General features: G+C 41.6%; 1 protein-coding gene across 3 annotated transcripts in view; it reads left to right on the forward strand.

Moving 5' to 3' along the window:
• Positions 1–15,633, forward strand: part of ahr2 (aryl hydrocarbon receptor 2) — a 53,345-nt gene that overhangs the window by 26,062 nt on the left and 11,650 nt on the right. Inside the window, exon 1 of one of the 3 annotated variants that reach the window (XM_069722113.1) lies at positions 8,873–8,908. The exons of the other annotated variants lie outside the window; for them this stretch is intronic. The gene's annotated coding sequence lies outside the window, so the exon portion shown is untranslated. Of the gene's footprint in view, positions 1–8,872; positions 8,909–15,633 lie in introns of those variants that run through there. 3 annotated transcript variants of the gene reach the window in all.

Consider the following 15,633-nt stretch of genomic DNA (forward strand, 5'->3'; position numbering starts at 1 on the left):
CTTGGAGTGATTGCTGTCCATGTGCGCCGCAGTCCTCCGCCGAAATATTTTTAGCCATGTGGTGTGTATTTTTAGGAACCTATCGGGATCAACAAATAAAACCTGTCGCACTTTGCCCGCGACGCCTTTAGGGAAGGTGAGAGATTCCCGACGCAGACGGACAGATCAAGTGTCTCATTCGATTATTGGTCCAGAGATAACACCCAAAACCTAATCTGCACAGGTGGATATTTTCTTTTTTATGGAAGGAATCGGACGTGGTGACGCGTTTTTGAGACATTTCTGATTTCACTACCAAAAGTACAAAAGGGAAGATATTGAAGCAATATAAGGTGTCTATTTGGTCCATAAAAACAGCCCAAACCCAAAGAAGTTATTTTAATATGACAGGGGGTGATGAACACCATCAAATATTCACCTCTGAAAGGCTGAAAACCACCGATTTGTTTTGGCATTTTAGTTTCAAAGTTTGATTTGTTAATCGGTAGCTCTAAACTGAACCCACGACGTCTGGTCTAACCAACAGGATCACCACAGTGTTTCACAGATGCAAGAAGAGAAGATAAAAGCTGAAGGAAAACTTGGCCAGAGGGTGAATTCACATGAATGAATGCAGACGGGAGTGACGAGTTGAAGTGTTAATCAGCATTTTTAATGTGGCTGCGGCTGCACCAGAGATCAGACAGAGATTTAATGGCTCGTTAAAATGAAATGTTCATGTCCATTATTAATACCCCTCCAGACACACACATTTAACCCTTCATGTTGACTGGAAAGCAATATCACTTTACTTTTCTGTCAGTTTTGTTCCATCTGCAGCTCAGAGGACAAAGAGCCAAAGTCAGTGGTTTCATCACACTAAGGTTAACTGGATTAAAACCCAAAATATCATCTGTCTTTTACATAAACACCCAAAAACCAGAGGTGCAGATTTTAGTGTCTCATGTTTGATCTCAAATTTTTCTGTAATTGACAAATTAAAGTTTCAAACAAGTTATAAAGCCGATAAAAGGAAGTTAAAACTCACCAAAAAGTAGCCGCCAGGATTTTCTACTTTTCTGTTTTGTGTCATATAAAATTTTAAATTTTAATTAAATTGAGTTTGGGACTTTGAGCTGCTTTGACGACGCTAGCTGAGTAAATTCTATGACATTTCAAAGAGAAAAGAATAAATTGTGAATGTAATGTAGTGTAAATGTAGTTGTTTCCCTTGTAATGATTATAAAACATCTATCTTGGACCGCGATGCATCGAAGCCACAAACTGGCATCTATCCAGTTTGCATTTAATCCGTACGACGGCTTCTTAATAACAACGCGGGCACAAATAAAATCTCCCGGGATGCCAGAGCGAAGTCTTCTTTTCCGCTGCGGTCGGCGTGACGTGAAGACGGTGACGCAGGTTTGGGTTGTAGTTACGGGTGAAGTCTCGGCGATCTCCGAGGACGGATGGAAAACGAGCGTTCCTGCAGCGTTCCCATGCCGTCCCCGGCCAAAATGCAGCCCTCTATTCTTTTCGAGCGCCGGTGTTTACTGACATGAAGTCACACTCGGCTTATGATTTCCTAAGCCTGATTTTGTGGTGATGCCATTCAAAGACTCTGTCGCTGCGTCTGGGGACGAGCGGCTCGCCTCCGGTCCCACTTTGAACTGTTTAGGTTGGGAGAGTTCTGTGGCGAGGCCGGCCCGGAGTTTACATTGGACCGCTTTCATTCCATAACACTATAAATCTATTTAGGAAAAGAAAATGGATGCCTGATGTCTGTTGCTCAATAATAATTAAAGCAAACATCTCATTGTGTTGTCTGAGCGATGCTGTTTGGAGGGAAGATAGCAGAGAGCTGCGGGGTATTCGAGTTTTACTTTGATGTCTGCGCTGCGTTTGGCAGAAAAGGTGTCTTTGGTCTCCAGAGGTTTGGTAAGAATTAAATTCAAGGTTCAGAGAGTTCAGATTTCTTCATAGTTTCCACTTTACAATCACACAAGTTTGTTGGAGATTAATTTAGTGAAAGACAAAGAAATGGAAATATCCTCGTTGGCAAGTCTTTAAAAAAGACAATACACAGATTAGGTGTTTAAGTTTGAAACTCCCCATCGCTGCCATCGACAATCAGCAGCATGTTGGAGCATCAGTCATCACAGACGCAGTTCAAAGCCACAGAACTTATTTAACATTCTTGTGAAGAGCTCAAAGTTTCCAAAGATAGAAAATATGTCAAAAGTGATGCATAAGAAGTCCAGAATATTTCCATTTGATGGAACAGTGCAGCCTTAAAAACACAAAGGGTTGAGTTTAACTTTGCAATACAGTTTAAAAGAAGATTTTTTATCTCAAAGTTAATAATAAAAGGAGAAAACTTAACTTCAACAGATCTGATAAATGACTCATAGAACAGGAAATAAATCACATATTGTCTGAGTTTTATTTGTCAAATTCCACATTCATACCAGTATTTTTGTTCCATATGTTTCGTCTTATGGAAAACCTTAAAAGCCTGAACATGAAGTCTTTGTTGCATTTTAATTATGCAGATGTTAGGAAAAGAATCTCCGATCTGCTGTATGCACAGCAGACACACGGGAGTTCACGACAGTGCATGTAAACGACCTCCGACGACCTGCACAACCTGATTGCTGAGTGACTGAAATTTGAGCTTCACCTGTCACTTAATGGCACATTTTGTTCTTTCTCTTTCATGTCTGATGACTCTCCTCTCTGCTCTCCTCCTGCTGCAGGTAAGAATAAAAAAAAAAAAAAAAGCTGCACTTTTTTTTTTTTTTTTTTTTGGTTTCATTTGCCTTCGTAACATCCCGGAGCGTCAGCGGTTGTAGGAAGTGACTCTGAGTCATGCAGACGTGCAGGAACAAACCCACCCGGCCTGTTCCACTGCATTCACTTGAGACGCTGCCTGAGTGTCCTCACATGGTCTGCAGTTTTCTGCCTGCGTACTTCACGTATCTGAAGCTGCAGCAGCTGATCGATAACTTTAATATTAATATCTATAGTGGAACCACACCAACCTGTAATTTTCTACAACTATGGATCTTTCGTTTCACTTTTCTTTTGATTACTCAGTTAATTGTTCGTGGGGGTTTAACGCAATGCAATAGTGCCTAGTTGGCCACAGTTAGATTACCATTAATTCAAATTAAAAAAGTGCAGTCAGGCGAGCACAACCTGTCCAAGCAAAGTTCAAAGATTCCTCAGCAGATTGTTTAATTCTGAAGCTTTCACACCGAAACGATAAACTCAGTTTAGAGTTAGCAGCTGTTAGCGGCTCAGTGACTTTTTGTTCAGAGGAAAAGCTGACATTTGTTTTCTTTTCTAAAACATTGTACAGAAGATCAAGTGTCTTTGTTCCCAGCCTGTTTCTGCAGCTGTGATCAGAGTTAGATGATATCTAGAGTTTTAATAAAGGACCAGTATTAGCTCCATGTATCAGATTTCTGTTATTGACAGGTCTGATCTGTGTCTGTTTTCTGGATAAAACTGAGAAGAAGTTTCAGTGTTTTACTGAGTGGGACAGGTTTGCATATCTGCTCACATTTTCCTGCTCAGGAGGCTTCATTTCCTGCAAAAAGACAGAGGTGAAAGCTGTCGGTGTGTTTCTGCCGTACTGTAGTTTATTCAAACTGCATCAATGGAAATAATGAACCATTATTAGCATTTACAGAGTGTGTAGGTGTGTGTGTGTGTGTGTGTGTGTGTGTGTGTGTGTGTGTGTGTGTGTGTGTGTGTGTGTGTGTGTGTGTGTGTGTGTGTGTGTTTGTGTGTGTCACCACAGTGGCTGCTCAGTGCTACCACTTCCGCCTCATGGCACCCGCAACACGAGGCATCGTTGATGAAAAGAAAGCAGCTCATTTGAGGGTTTTAAAGGCGCAGGCTGCAGCGTCGACCAGACCTGGGATTGTTTACGCAATGATTCAGAGGATTTTTTAAGTAAAAAAAAGAAAAAACTACAAAAAAATGTAAACTGAATTCAACCGGCGAGTCAAATTTTATTCACGAAAATCTCAATTTAAGCATAAACGTTTCAGAATTTCTTCATTTTAACAGACCGATATTTCAACGAGGTCACAGCTGGAGAAAGAATCTAATTTGTCGGTCCACCTTAAAGATTCCTGAATGTCATTCGCAGGTGAATCACGGCGTTGATGATGTCACTCTGTGGAAGCTCCTCGGGGTTTCAGCGCCCGCCTCCGAGCCGAGGCAGGAAGCTGCTGAGGTCGGCTGGGTTTTCCTTATGATTCACTGGTTTTAAATAATGACGCAACAGCTCACAACAGACCTCAGTGACGGGAAAATGAGTTTGACTTTAATCTATTTGATATGCAAATACAGCAGGCAGTCGGTTGCCAAGCCAACTGTCTGGATCTACTGGCCTCTGAAGGGCATTTTAAGTCGTGAATCGTCCGGTTATGTGGAAAAAGTCAAGATCGATTTACGCTTTACAACAGCAAGTGAAGCCTCTTCTTCAAGGTTTAAAAGACAGTGTTATGGTGGGCGTGTTTTTCAGCAAAATTGTGAAAGAATAATTACTCTCCAACCAAATATTTAGTTTCTTAAAAGAAGACCGAGAACAGCTGCAAGTCATCTCTTCAGATGTTCAGTATTTAGCTTGAAAACAGACTTAAATGATTAATCAATTATAAAACAGGTAACTGAGTGATCGTTTTCTTTCATAATATGTTTATTTTGTTCAGGGAGAGACAGGAAGCAGCAGGGCTGATAGGAAAATCAACCCTACTCTTATGAGCCCAAGAGTATTACTTACTAATAACTATGATCACTAATAATCACAGTTCTCATACGTATCTCTGGCTTTCTCCTGTTGCTCTTAAACTAATGTCAACACAACTTCCTATTTTTTTTTCAAGGTAAAAGCCTACTTATATGGGCCGGGCTTTTAAGACTTTTAATGTGGAAATTGAAAAGAGGAAGCGTTTGATTGACATCTTAAAGTGAAGATAAAGTCAAAAGCCTGATGTTATAGTGATTTTATCAAGACAAATATGGAGAAAGTTTTAAATGCTCTGGTCATTATTAGTTATGATGAGAACGTTTTGATCTGCTCACCGATTAAAATCAACTTTCTCAGGTCTGCGCTGCTGTGAAATTTATTCAGGAAACAGTTTGAAAAAAGAAGTGAGGGAGTAAAGTGAAAGAAATATAATCAGAGAGACACACGCACACACAACACAGTACATCAGTCATGTTCCTGGGTGTGTGTAATTACATACTTTTCATTTTTTTTTTTTTTTTTTTTTTTTGCAAGCATGCATATTTGCATTGCATGCATACATGTCTGGATTTTGGTTTTAATACATTTTTGTGCATGTATGTATTAATTTGCATGTGTATTTGCATGCATGTTTCCATTTGTGTATCTCAGTGTTCTGCAAACTTCCATCACACACACACACACACACACACACACACACACACACACACACACACACACACACACACACACACACACACACACACACACACACACACACACACACACAGACCAGATCTGGTTAGCTAGGTTCGGTTCTTGAGTTCTGACAGGAGTGAGACCTCTTCCCCCTCAGCAGCAGGAACGATCGCTCAGGCCTGAACAAAACATCTTTGAAAAGCCAGCCCCCTGACTCCTCTTTCCCGCTCGCTCTCTTGTCTAAATAAACTCTCTACATGCAACTCCACTGGCTGCCTGCCGAGCCTTTCTGCAGCAGAGACCGCCTGTCAGTCAGCGCTCAGGGGTAACCAGACCGCCAGGCTCGGCTCAGAGCCTGCCAGACACTCTGTGACTGGTTTACTGACTGACTGACTGGTTTACTGGTTTACAGTGTAATGATGCTCAGAAATAGAGCTGATCCACTGTTTAGTTTTTACTTTAATAAAACTCTATTTTAGATTTTTTTTTTTTTACCCCTCAGAGGGGAAAAAGTTTCACGTAGACAAGTTAAATCAGAAAAAAAAAAATCTTCTGCCTCAAACTGCTTACACTACTAAGTGAATTATCAAAACAAAACTGGTGTCAGCACTCAAACTGTTCAAACTTTCCGCTCATAGATTCCACTGCTGCTTTCAGTTTTCAGCAATAAACCAATACATTCAAATTTAGTTTTTATTGAGAATCCTACTCAACGTTTTGGTCTCAGTGGTTTCAGATTCACACAAGATCAAAGTCTCTCTGTGGCATTTTCAAATCACCAGTTGAATGAGTCATGTTAATATGTCTTTACTAGATTATAATCGTCGCTGCCGCTGGAAATAACAACGATTACAGGACCTCCTCCGCGAACACTTGAAGTTGTCACCATGTTTTTGCATCAAGACAAATTGCCGTATAGTGAGAAACAAATGAATGGTGGTTTTAACGAGAAAATGTGCACTGCTGCAAAAATCGGGGCATAAGCTTATTATTTCTGGCAAATTCCTGGCAGTTTTTGTGAGGTTTTATTCTCCAGAGCTGCACTGCTGGACAGAAGCAATTAAGGGATTTTTTTCTTCTTCTTCTTTTTCGGAGCTGTGGTGCAGAGTTTGGTTTGGTGCATTGGAGGAAGGAGCGTGGTTACAGCTGAGTTGGAGAACAAAGCAGAAAACATGCAGGATCAGATAAACTCTCAGAACTGTGTATCTTTAACTTGTGCATTTTTAAACCAAGTTTGGTGCAGACTGACACTAATACAAAAATAACCTGCACGCTTATTCCCAGCTCGACTACTCAGTGTTTTAAAAGTCAGAGGAGTGTGTGTGTGTGTGTGTGTGTGTGTGTGTGTGTGTGTGTGTGTGTGTGTGTGTGTGTGTGTGTGTGTGTGTGTGTGTGTGTGTGTGTGTGTGTGTGTGTGTGTGTGTGTGTGTTGGGGGGGGGGGGGTTTCCTGTCCTGAATGGGTCCATGGCACGACAGCGATAAGAGCACCGGTGCTACATTATGCTTCAAACTCCATTACAGATTACTGGCTTTTGCTCCCCCTCTCATCCCCCTCTCCTCCTCCTCCTCCTACTTTTTCTCCCTCATCTTCCTCCCACCTCTTATTCCTCCTACTTCCATTTCTTTTCTCCCCCTTTTTATAAAATCTCTTACCACTCTGCACCTTACACCTCCTCTTTCTCCTCCTCTTGTCCCTCATCACCCTGTCCATCACAACCACCACCACCTACAAAATATCCTTTGTTCTCCTTATTTCTCTTTTCCCTTGTCTTCCTCCCTGCACCTCCTCTCTCACCCCCCCACCACCCTTGCCTCCTCATCCCCTCCTCCTCCTTATAACATCTATTTAATCTCCTCCATTCACCTCTGTTCTCTTACTCCTCTTCCCCCGACCTTCTGTCTCTGCTTTCCATTTTTCATCGCCTGCCGTCTCCTCCCTCGTGTTTCCATCTCTGCTGTCTTCATCTTACCTCCTACCTTATGCCTCCTCCTGCCTCCCACCTCCCATCTTCCCCCTATCCTCCACATCTCCATTTTCTCCTCCTCCTGCTCCCATCCCTACAGTTCCCCCCTCCCTACCCTTTTCACCCCCTATTCCCCCACCCCCACCCCCACCCCCATCAGTATCTACTGTATAATACTATTTAGCAGAACATGTAATCATGCAAACCATCCAAAAAGCCAGAAAAGGCATATCAGACTCTTTTGCAGCTGTCGCCATTGTGTGTGTGTGTGTGTGTGTGTGTGTGTGTGTGTGTGTGTGTGTGTGTGTGTGTGTGTGTGTGTGTGCGCGTGCGCGTGTGCGTGTGCCCTCGCTCCCATAATAATCATGCTAAATGCCTTCCATCTCCCTCCTCGTCTTTTCCTCCGCAAGGCTAAGTGTGTGTGTGTCTGTGCGTGTGTGTGTGTGTGTGTGTGTGTGTGTGTGTGTGTGTGTGTGTGTGTGTGTGTGTGTGTGTGTGTGTGTGTGTGTGTGTGTGTGTGTGTGTGTGTGTGTGTGTGTGTGTGTGTGTGTGTGTGTAAGGAGCAACTACCGCAAATTAGCCGTATTTCCATGAGTTGTGTTGAAGCGAACAAAGTGCCTTCCTGAAGATCAGACGGTGTTTTCTTTCTCTCTCTGTGGTAACTCTGTGATCTGGTCGCAGATCGACGCCGTGACCTTCTGCTTTTTGGGGCTTTTGGGTGTAAACTGTTTTCCGTAATATGTTACCAAATGTTTCTCCTTTTTTTCTTTCTGTGAAATCATCTCAATTCTTCACTCTTTTTTAGAGGTAAAATTTGGATCAGGTGAATCTGACAGGATGATGTGCAATCGCAGTAAAGTTCACTTTTACAAACTTGATGCTTCAGCTTTTAGAGACATTGAGAGACAAACATCCGTACTGTTTTGAAGATGAACTCCAGAACTCATGTTGCGTCCCCCAGTTAATGAGTGATTGGTATGATCCGTGTGTGTGTGTGTGTGTGTGAGGGGGTGGGGGGTGGGGGTGGGGGTGGGGGGGGTCGTGTGCAGCATCACCTGAGGGCGACCTGCCTTTCAGACAGGAATGTAAACGTTGAGACATCTCATCCAAACGCAGCCTTATTGTAGCATGCCTGGGGTCAGAGGTCGTAGGCATACCAGGTTCAGGGCTGAATCAGTGTGTGTGTGTGTGTGTGTGTGTGTGGGTGTGGGTGTGTAGGTGTGGGTGTGGGTGTTGGTGTGTGAACTTTCACAGGACGTTGTGACTCTACGTTTACATCACGCCTGCAAGTGAAGTTGCACTTTCCAGCTCGTATGCAAAGAGCAAGCTGCTGCACACTTTGATGGATTACTGCAGGAAACAGCTGACAGCAGGAACCATCAGTCAGCTTCAGGCGTGCAGATAACGAACTGCACTGAAAGTTACTGCGCGGCCTGAAAGCAGAAAGTCCTCTAAAGATCCTGCAACACCACCTCGTATGAGGAATATCACCTGTTGTCAGTGCGGGAGGAGGGTAAATACTCCGTAAGTAAAAGGAGCATGTTTCACAGCACATAAATCCTTAAAAATAATAAATAAGCAGCTGATATTTGACATTAACCGTGTGTATTTTCAGGCCTGAATCCCCTGTGTGCCTGTAATCGCCCTTTCATGGTCGGGACGTTAGGTTGTTTACCATTTTCGGTGGGTGCGGCCGTCAGTGAAATACTTGCGGTTATCAAAGTGAGACTTTTAACTGCAGAGGAGGAAGTCACAGTAACGACAACAGTAGGAGGGGGGGAGCAGGCAGGAAGAGAGGAGTTAGAGAACAATATGAACATTAGTGTCACATTAGCTATCAAAACTTCGTGGAAGTCTTATTGACAGATGGCAACTTGACAGCATGCATAACAGGTTGTTGAGTTTAACATAATCTACAAGTACTTGCAGAAATTCAGGAGTGAGAAAGAGGATTATATGATGCAAATATTCTGCAGAAATAAAGGCGCTTAGTGGCAGAAAAAACCCACAAGTTTAAACAAGCTTAAACTGGAAACTACTTGCATTGGTTTATCTCTGCCTGTTTATTGAGTATGATATGTCATTTTGGTTTATTTACTCTGCGGCTGTTCACATGTGTGAACATGTGTGTAAATTGTGTGAAATATCTCATAATGTTCAACATTCAAGCATCCTAATGTCGAGTTCCATAAAAAAATGTATGTATCACAGTAAAATCCACCTAAAACAGGGAATCCACAGGTCTTGATAAAACATTGAGGTCTTTAAAAGATATTTAAAAAGAAAAAGTTAAAAGTATTTTTTTTCTGTTGCACCTGGTGGTTTTTATTAATATCTTTGAAACGGGGAATAAATAGTTTTACTTGTTAAAATAAAAAGTTTTAAATCCAACTTGCTGAACCCTGTAATAGATAAAGCTTTAAACAACTTTCCAATGTTTTAAACCACATCTCAGGTAATTTCCTACTTTGAGGAAGGCCACAAAAACGGTGGTTGAAAGCTCCAGAAGCACCAAATAAATACTGCTGTTTAAGTCAATCTTGAGCTTGTGCTTGACTTTATTGGTGATTTCATAGTTTTTCTAGATGAAAACATGCATAAATATTTAGAATTTCACAAGTCTGAAAATATGGTATGCGTCAACTTATTACAGCACCCCCCAATGGACAAACAGCAACCATTTGTGGTGCAGATTTCATGCGATATTTGCCAGATTGAACAGAATGTCACTGATCAAAGGGATGTAACACGACAGGAAACTACACATGAGAACACAGATGATACATGTTAAAAACACGGAGAGATGATTTAAAGCCAGAGCGCTCGGAGAGGAACTTTTGAATGTGAAAACCGTTTCCGTTTCCAAGCCAGACAAGCCCTACTTCTGCAAAGTCCTCGCCGTTCATGTCCAAACCTGCAGAGGATCAGTGAGCGAGGGAGAGCGAGCTGCACTGCCAGTGAAGGGGAGAGGGGGGGGGGGTGTGTGAGAGAGAGAGCGAGAGAGAGAGAGAGAGAGAGAGAGAGAGCGAGAGAGAGCATGAGTGTCGGTGATCCCGATCTCCTGTCACCCCTCCTCCTCCATCCTGCAGTCCAAAGAGATGAACAATGACTCCATTCAGCTCTTGGGTTTCAAAGTCGAAAGCAAAACCACAAAGTGCTTAAGAGTGGGTGCTCGGAGATGGAGGGATGAGGAGGAGGAGGAGGAGGAGGAGAAGAAGGAGGGAAGGGGTGGTTAACAAATATGATAGAAAGAGGGAGAGGAGAGATAAGGCGGTAAGGAGGGGTTTCTACCAGCCTAAAAATGATTCAATGCAGTGTGGCCGGGTTTGACGACAGGGTCAGCGAGTACAGCGAGGTTCAGAGCTGAAAGCTAACACCCAGACAAAACGTGAAGCATCTATAGCGCGCTGTGATGACTCCACATGTGAAGAAAAAGTAGTGCAAATGGTTTAAATACCCTTTTAACTGTTATGTAGAAGCTGTTAAATACAATTACTATCATTAATGATGAATCTGTCAGTGAAAAATAATTCCAACAATCCAACAATATTCAGTTTATTGTCATAAAAGAGGAGGAGAATTTGTCTGAACTATTAACTAGAAATTATTATAACTATTTGGATAATTGATTGATTATTAACAAAGTTTTATGCAAAAAATTTCAAGTGTAAAGATGATTTTGTCTCTTATTTATCATACTAAACTGAATATGTTTTGGTTTTGGACTGAAGGTCGGACACTTGAAGACATCACCTCAAATACATTAACCGACACTGGACAATAATCAGTACTTGCAGCTACAGACTGTAATATATATGAAGCTTGATAGCATGGAGCAAAATAAGCAGATCCCGACCAGAACCTCAGTGAGTGTGAGGCGACTTCTTGAAAATACGTGTTTATACCAACATTAAGATGTTATATGTGGAAGTAATAATGAACTTTGTTTTTTCTTGTAGCCCCATAAAGTCCCTGTCAAACCATCTGAGCAATGTTGAGTATAGAAACATGTGGAAGAGGGAAGAACCCTTTTTGATCAGTGTACAGGATCCAAATGAATGAGTGCCTCAGGACCCCTTCTTTGTTAAAAAGCCATAAAAGAAGAAGAAGAGGCGGAGAGGGTGGAGGTGGGGGTTTCTCCTGTTTTACGAGGTTTCTGGAAGTCGGTAGGAGTCAGCTGTTTCTTGTTAAATGTCAGCGTCGGGGGTAGAGGGGTGAATGAAGTGGGTTTTTACCACGTCAGAAGCAGAGCTGGGAGTTCCCCAGGGCACCTGTGCCGATCCTCTTGGCTTTACTCTCTCTTTTGTTTGGTTACAATACTTTTGTATTTTCCTCTCTGCGTGTCCCGTTTTGTCTTTTTACTCTTGCCTTGTCCTTATTTACTTTCTCCCTCGTATGCTTGCGCTCGCATTTTTGCTTCTTGTTGTTTAGCACTTTCACACTTTGTCTATTTATGCCCCGCACGCCTTCTCTCATTTCATCTTCCTCGTCTTATTCACACTTCTGTCTCACGGTGTTCTTCGTGGGACTAAAATAGATCATTGTTGCTGTACTTAGACTCTGAACCACCAAACCAGATCGCCTCCAGCTATGAGTGTGTTAAGAGACCCAAGCTCTGAGCATGCCCAGACAGACGCCCCTCCACACACACACACACACACACACACACACACACACACACACACACACACACACACACACACACACACACACACACACACACACACACACACACACACACACACACACACACACACACACACACACACACACACACTCAAACCACACTAAGGCAACAATGAAACCGAAGACAAAGACGTACACTCTTAAGAATCTGTGTGCTTGGTTTTGGGTGACATACATCTTCTCTCAATATTTGTTAACAACACCCCCCCCCCTCCTATCTCCCGCCCTTCCCACACACACACACACACACACACACACACACACACACACACACACAACACATATTGTTTGTGTTATGTGTGTGGACAGCTGCTTCACATTTGCACTTATAATCATTATTCAGTCCAACAAATGTGTTTCATTTCGTCAAAAAGTTCCGTCCTGTCCACTTTCTGTTTGAGCATTTCGTCACCGTGTCGCTTTTTTCAGGTGGTGAATGTCTAAATTTAGAGTCCTCTATCTCTCATTCCTTCATCGCGCACCGATGTTTGTGTTCGGTCGTGTTACAGGAAGGATGTCAGACCGGGTGTCAGAAGAATCAGAGTCTGCAGGTTGTTTGGTAAATTCTTTTATTTAGGACAAACCTTTGAGAAGGAAAGTTTCCTGAAATTTTGAAGGCAAGAAATAAAATAAAATGCAACATAAATCTGACATTTGTAGGTCTTGTGTCGGTGACAGGATCAGGATTATTTTCCCTGAAGTCTTTTTGAGCTCTTCATCAGCTGCGATGGCCGTAATTCTTGTCCGTTTTGACTATTTTGAGGTTTTTCAAATCGTTTCATACATTTCACAACCTTGTCTTAACTCCTGCAGATGCTTTTGGGGCTGAAACACGCTGAAAATAGTTGCTAAATTAGCAACATTAAGATCACAAACAACCGATAAAACCATCATGCAACAGTATCTGATGTTTGTGAACCTGTATAAGGAAACTCCCTCTTTTTCTTAAGTAATTTCATGGAAAATATCATCCTATATTTGAGTTAAATAAAGTAAAGTTTGGAAAGGAGTTGCAGGATTCATCAATTCAACCATTTTAATACTAGTAATTTTATAGTTTGTTTTGTTTCCAGCTTCTCAAATGAGACTTTGCTGCCAGTTTTTGTCCTGAGTGAGATTAATGAAGTGTTTTTGGGCTCTGCACTGATGGTGGGACGAGTCAGGCAGTCGGAAGATGTCATTTTGGCGTTCTGGGATGTTGTGATGAGCATTTTTCACGACTAAATGACAGTGAAGGGAAGTCATCCTCACCCCTACTGTAGCTGCCATAAACTGTCCCTGTAAATGCCCCAAACTAAATGCCTGTGGTTGTTCTGGTGGGAATCTTCATCTGAAGTGAAGGCGGGTGTTTCTGGCAAAGAGTATATGTGCTCAGTCAAATCTTTTCCTGCATAAATACACACACAAAAACACGTGTTAATGCTGCTGTGGGCCTACAAAAGAAAAGAGGATTTGGTATTTGAATTCATGATATGCGAGAGCGCATGAAATCAATTGGCGCTTTTGTGTTTTGCCATAAATCTTGTTAAATGCTGTGCAGAGCGTGCCGTGGGAGCAGTAAAACATTTGGTGCAGAACAAGAGGGAGAATGGAGGGAGAGCAAAGGAGCATGGGATTAAAAATGAGTCTGTTTTAACATGAAGCTGGTTTTCAAGCCTGCATGTTGATGCGCCTCAAAACACATGATGGGAAATTACCACAGCAAGCTGCCAACAGGTAAACACTCATTTGTGAGCAGAGTTTTAATCCTCAGACACATTCTGCACTTCTGCACGCTGCTTATGCCTTTTTATTTGGTATAAATGCAACAAACAAAAAAGCAAAGACATGCAGAATAAGAATATTTAAACATTAATAAAACCTGAAGCAAAAATAACAAAATTAATATTTAATTTGAATACAAATAAGCAAATGCATGAATAAACACAAAGACTCATTCATACAGACAACATTTTGAACATTTACAGTAAAACTTTTGGCTTCATTTACTGAATAATAATAAACTTTATTTGTGTAGCAACCTTTTATACAGTCCTCACACCCTTGTGTATTACAACCCAAATATTTAAGAACCCATTCAAAATAAATAAAAACATCGGCAAACAATTCAAATACAACAAAAAAGGAAGATTTTAGATGCATTATCTCTTTAAACCAGCTGTCGTTGTGCTCCACTCGTTTATTTGTTTTTATTCATTGCTTTTCAAATATTTAAAAAACCCATTCAAAAATAAATAAAACATTGGCAAACAATTAAAATACAACAAAAACGGAAGATTTTAGCTGCATTATCTCTTTAGACCAGCTGTCGTTGTGCTCCCCTCGTTTATTTATGCTTTTATTCATTGTTTTTTGTTTTTCTGTCCATCTAATTGCTGTTGTTGCATCAGTAAGAGCCTCCTCTGGCTTTCAGGGTGGCCTTCCCCTCCAGCATGTGCGAAATAAGTGAATTCCTGCTCTGGGAACGTACGGCACCATTAATCACAGTGACTAAAACAGGCAGCGGTGTAAATCAGCATGAGAGGGCATCTCTGTGTCAAGAAAAATATAATCGTCACACATACTTTGCTGCTTAACAAACTGATTTATGCCTCTTACCAAACTAAATCTTTGTTTATTCCTGCTGGCATCGCCTCCTCTTTGGCTTATTCCCTTCATATTTTTGTGTACGGCTACCAAATAGTTTGCATTGTAATGTTGGCTAAGTCACCGCAGTATTTGCATTTCCAGCCGCAGCTTGAGAATGAGCTCTTTGGAAGAAAATCCGAACACTACGCAGCGTCTTCCACCAGAACTTTGAAGAGTTCAGCCACACTGCTGCGTCGCCCTCCTTTGTGCTGTAACCCATCTGGATTGGCTGTCCTCTGGCATGTTCCCGTCTTTGTACCAAACAAATGCCAAATTATCTGGATCTGTGGAACCACAGTGGTACAAACTGTACTCTTCTCTTTGGATCCTCTCAATCGATGGAGTTTAATGATATTAGCCGTCTCTGAGGTCGTTTAATTCACCCGCGGATCATCCAGAAGTTAAAGCCATAGCTCAAAGTAAGGCTGCGGCCACCAGCAGGTTAGTTTAGCTTAGCATAAAGACCGGAAACAGAGGGCAACTGCCAGCCTAGCTCTACTTTAGCAGACTCTCTCCCTCAGATTTAACTTTAAAACATGACCAGAAATGTTGATCGTTTTCTGTCACTAATGCAGATTTGAGTCATTTTTTAAGCAAAAATGTCAAATGTTTTAACATATTCTGATGTTAAACTATACAAAATATATAATCATCAATAACTAAACAGGGTCAAATTGCTCGTCTGGCTCTGTCCAAACGTTAAAAAAAAAAAATAGTGAAATAAGGCCTGTTATGTTGTAATGAGTCAGTTGTGAAGAGCAGAAATCAGATTATAAAAGTGGTAGATATTAAACATGTTAAAGACATTTTGAAGATTTCTCTGGAAAAAAACAACCAGCAGGATTTTCACAGCAGCAGCACATTTGTAGTGTTTAATATCCTTCTTTCTGTCCTGATATCTAAAGACAGCTGCAGCTTCAGCTCAGACGGTTCCA

The sequence above is a fragment of the Brachyistius frenatus genome, unplaced genomic scaffold (genome assembly GCF_029030835.1).
Source record: "Brachyistius frenatus isolate BFR_SWC_R1_liver_20210118 unplaced genomic scaffold, ASM2903083v1 Contig_282, whole genome shotgun sequence".
In the NCBI taxonomy this organism is placed as follows: Eukaryota; Metazoa; Chordata; class Actinopteri; family Embiotocidae; genus Brachyistius; species Brachyistius frenatus.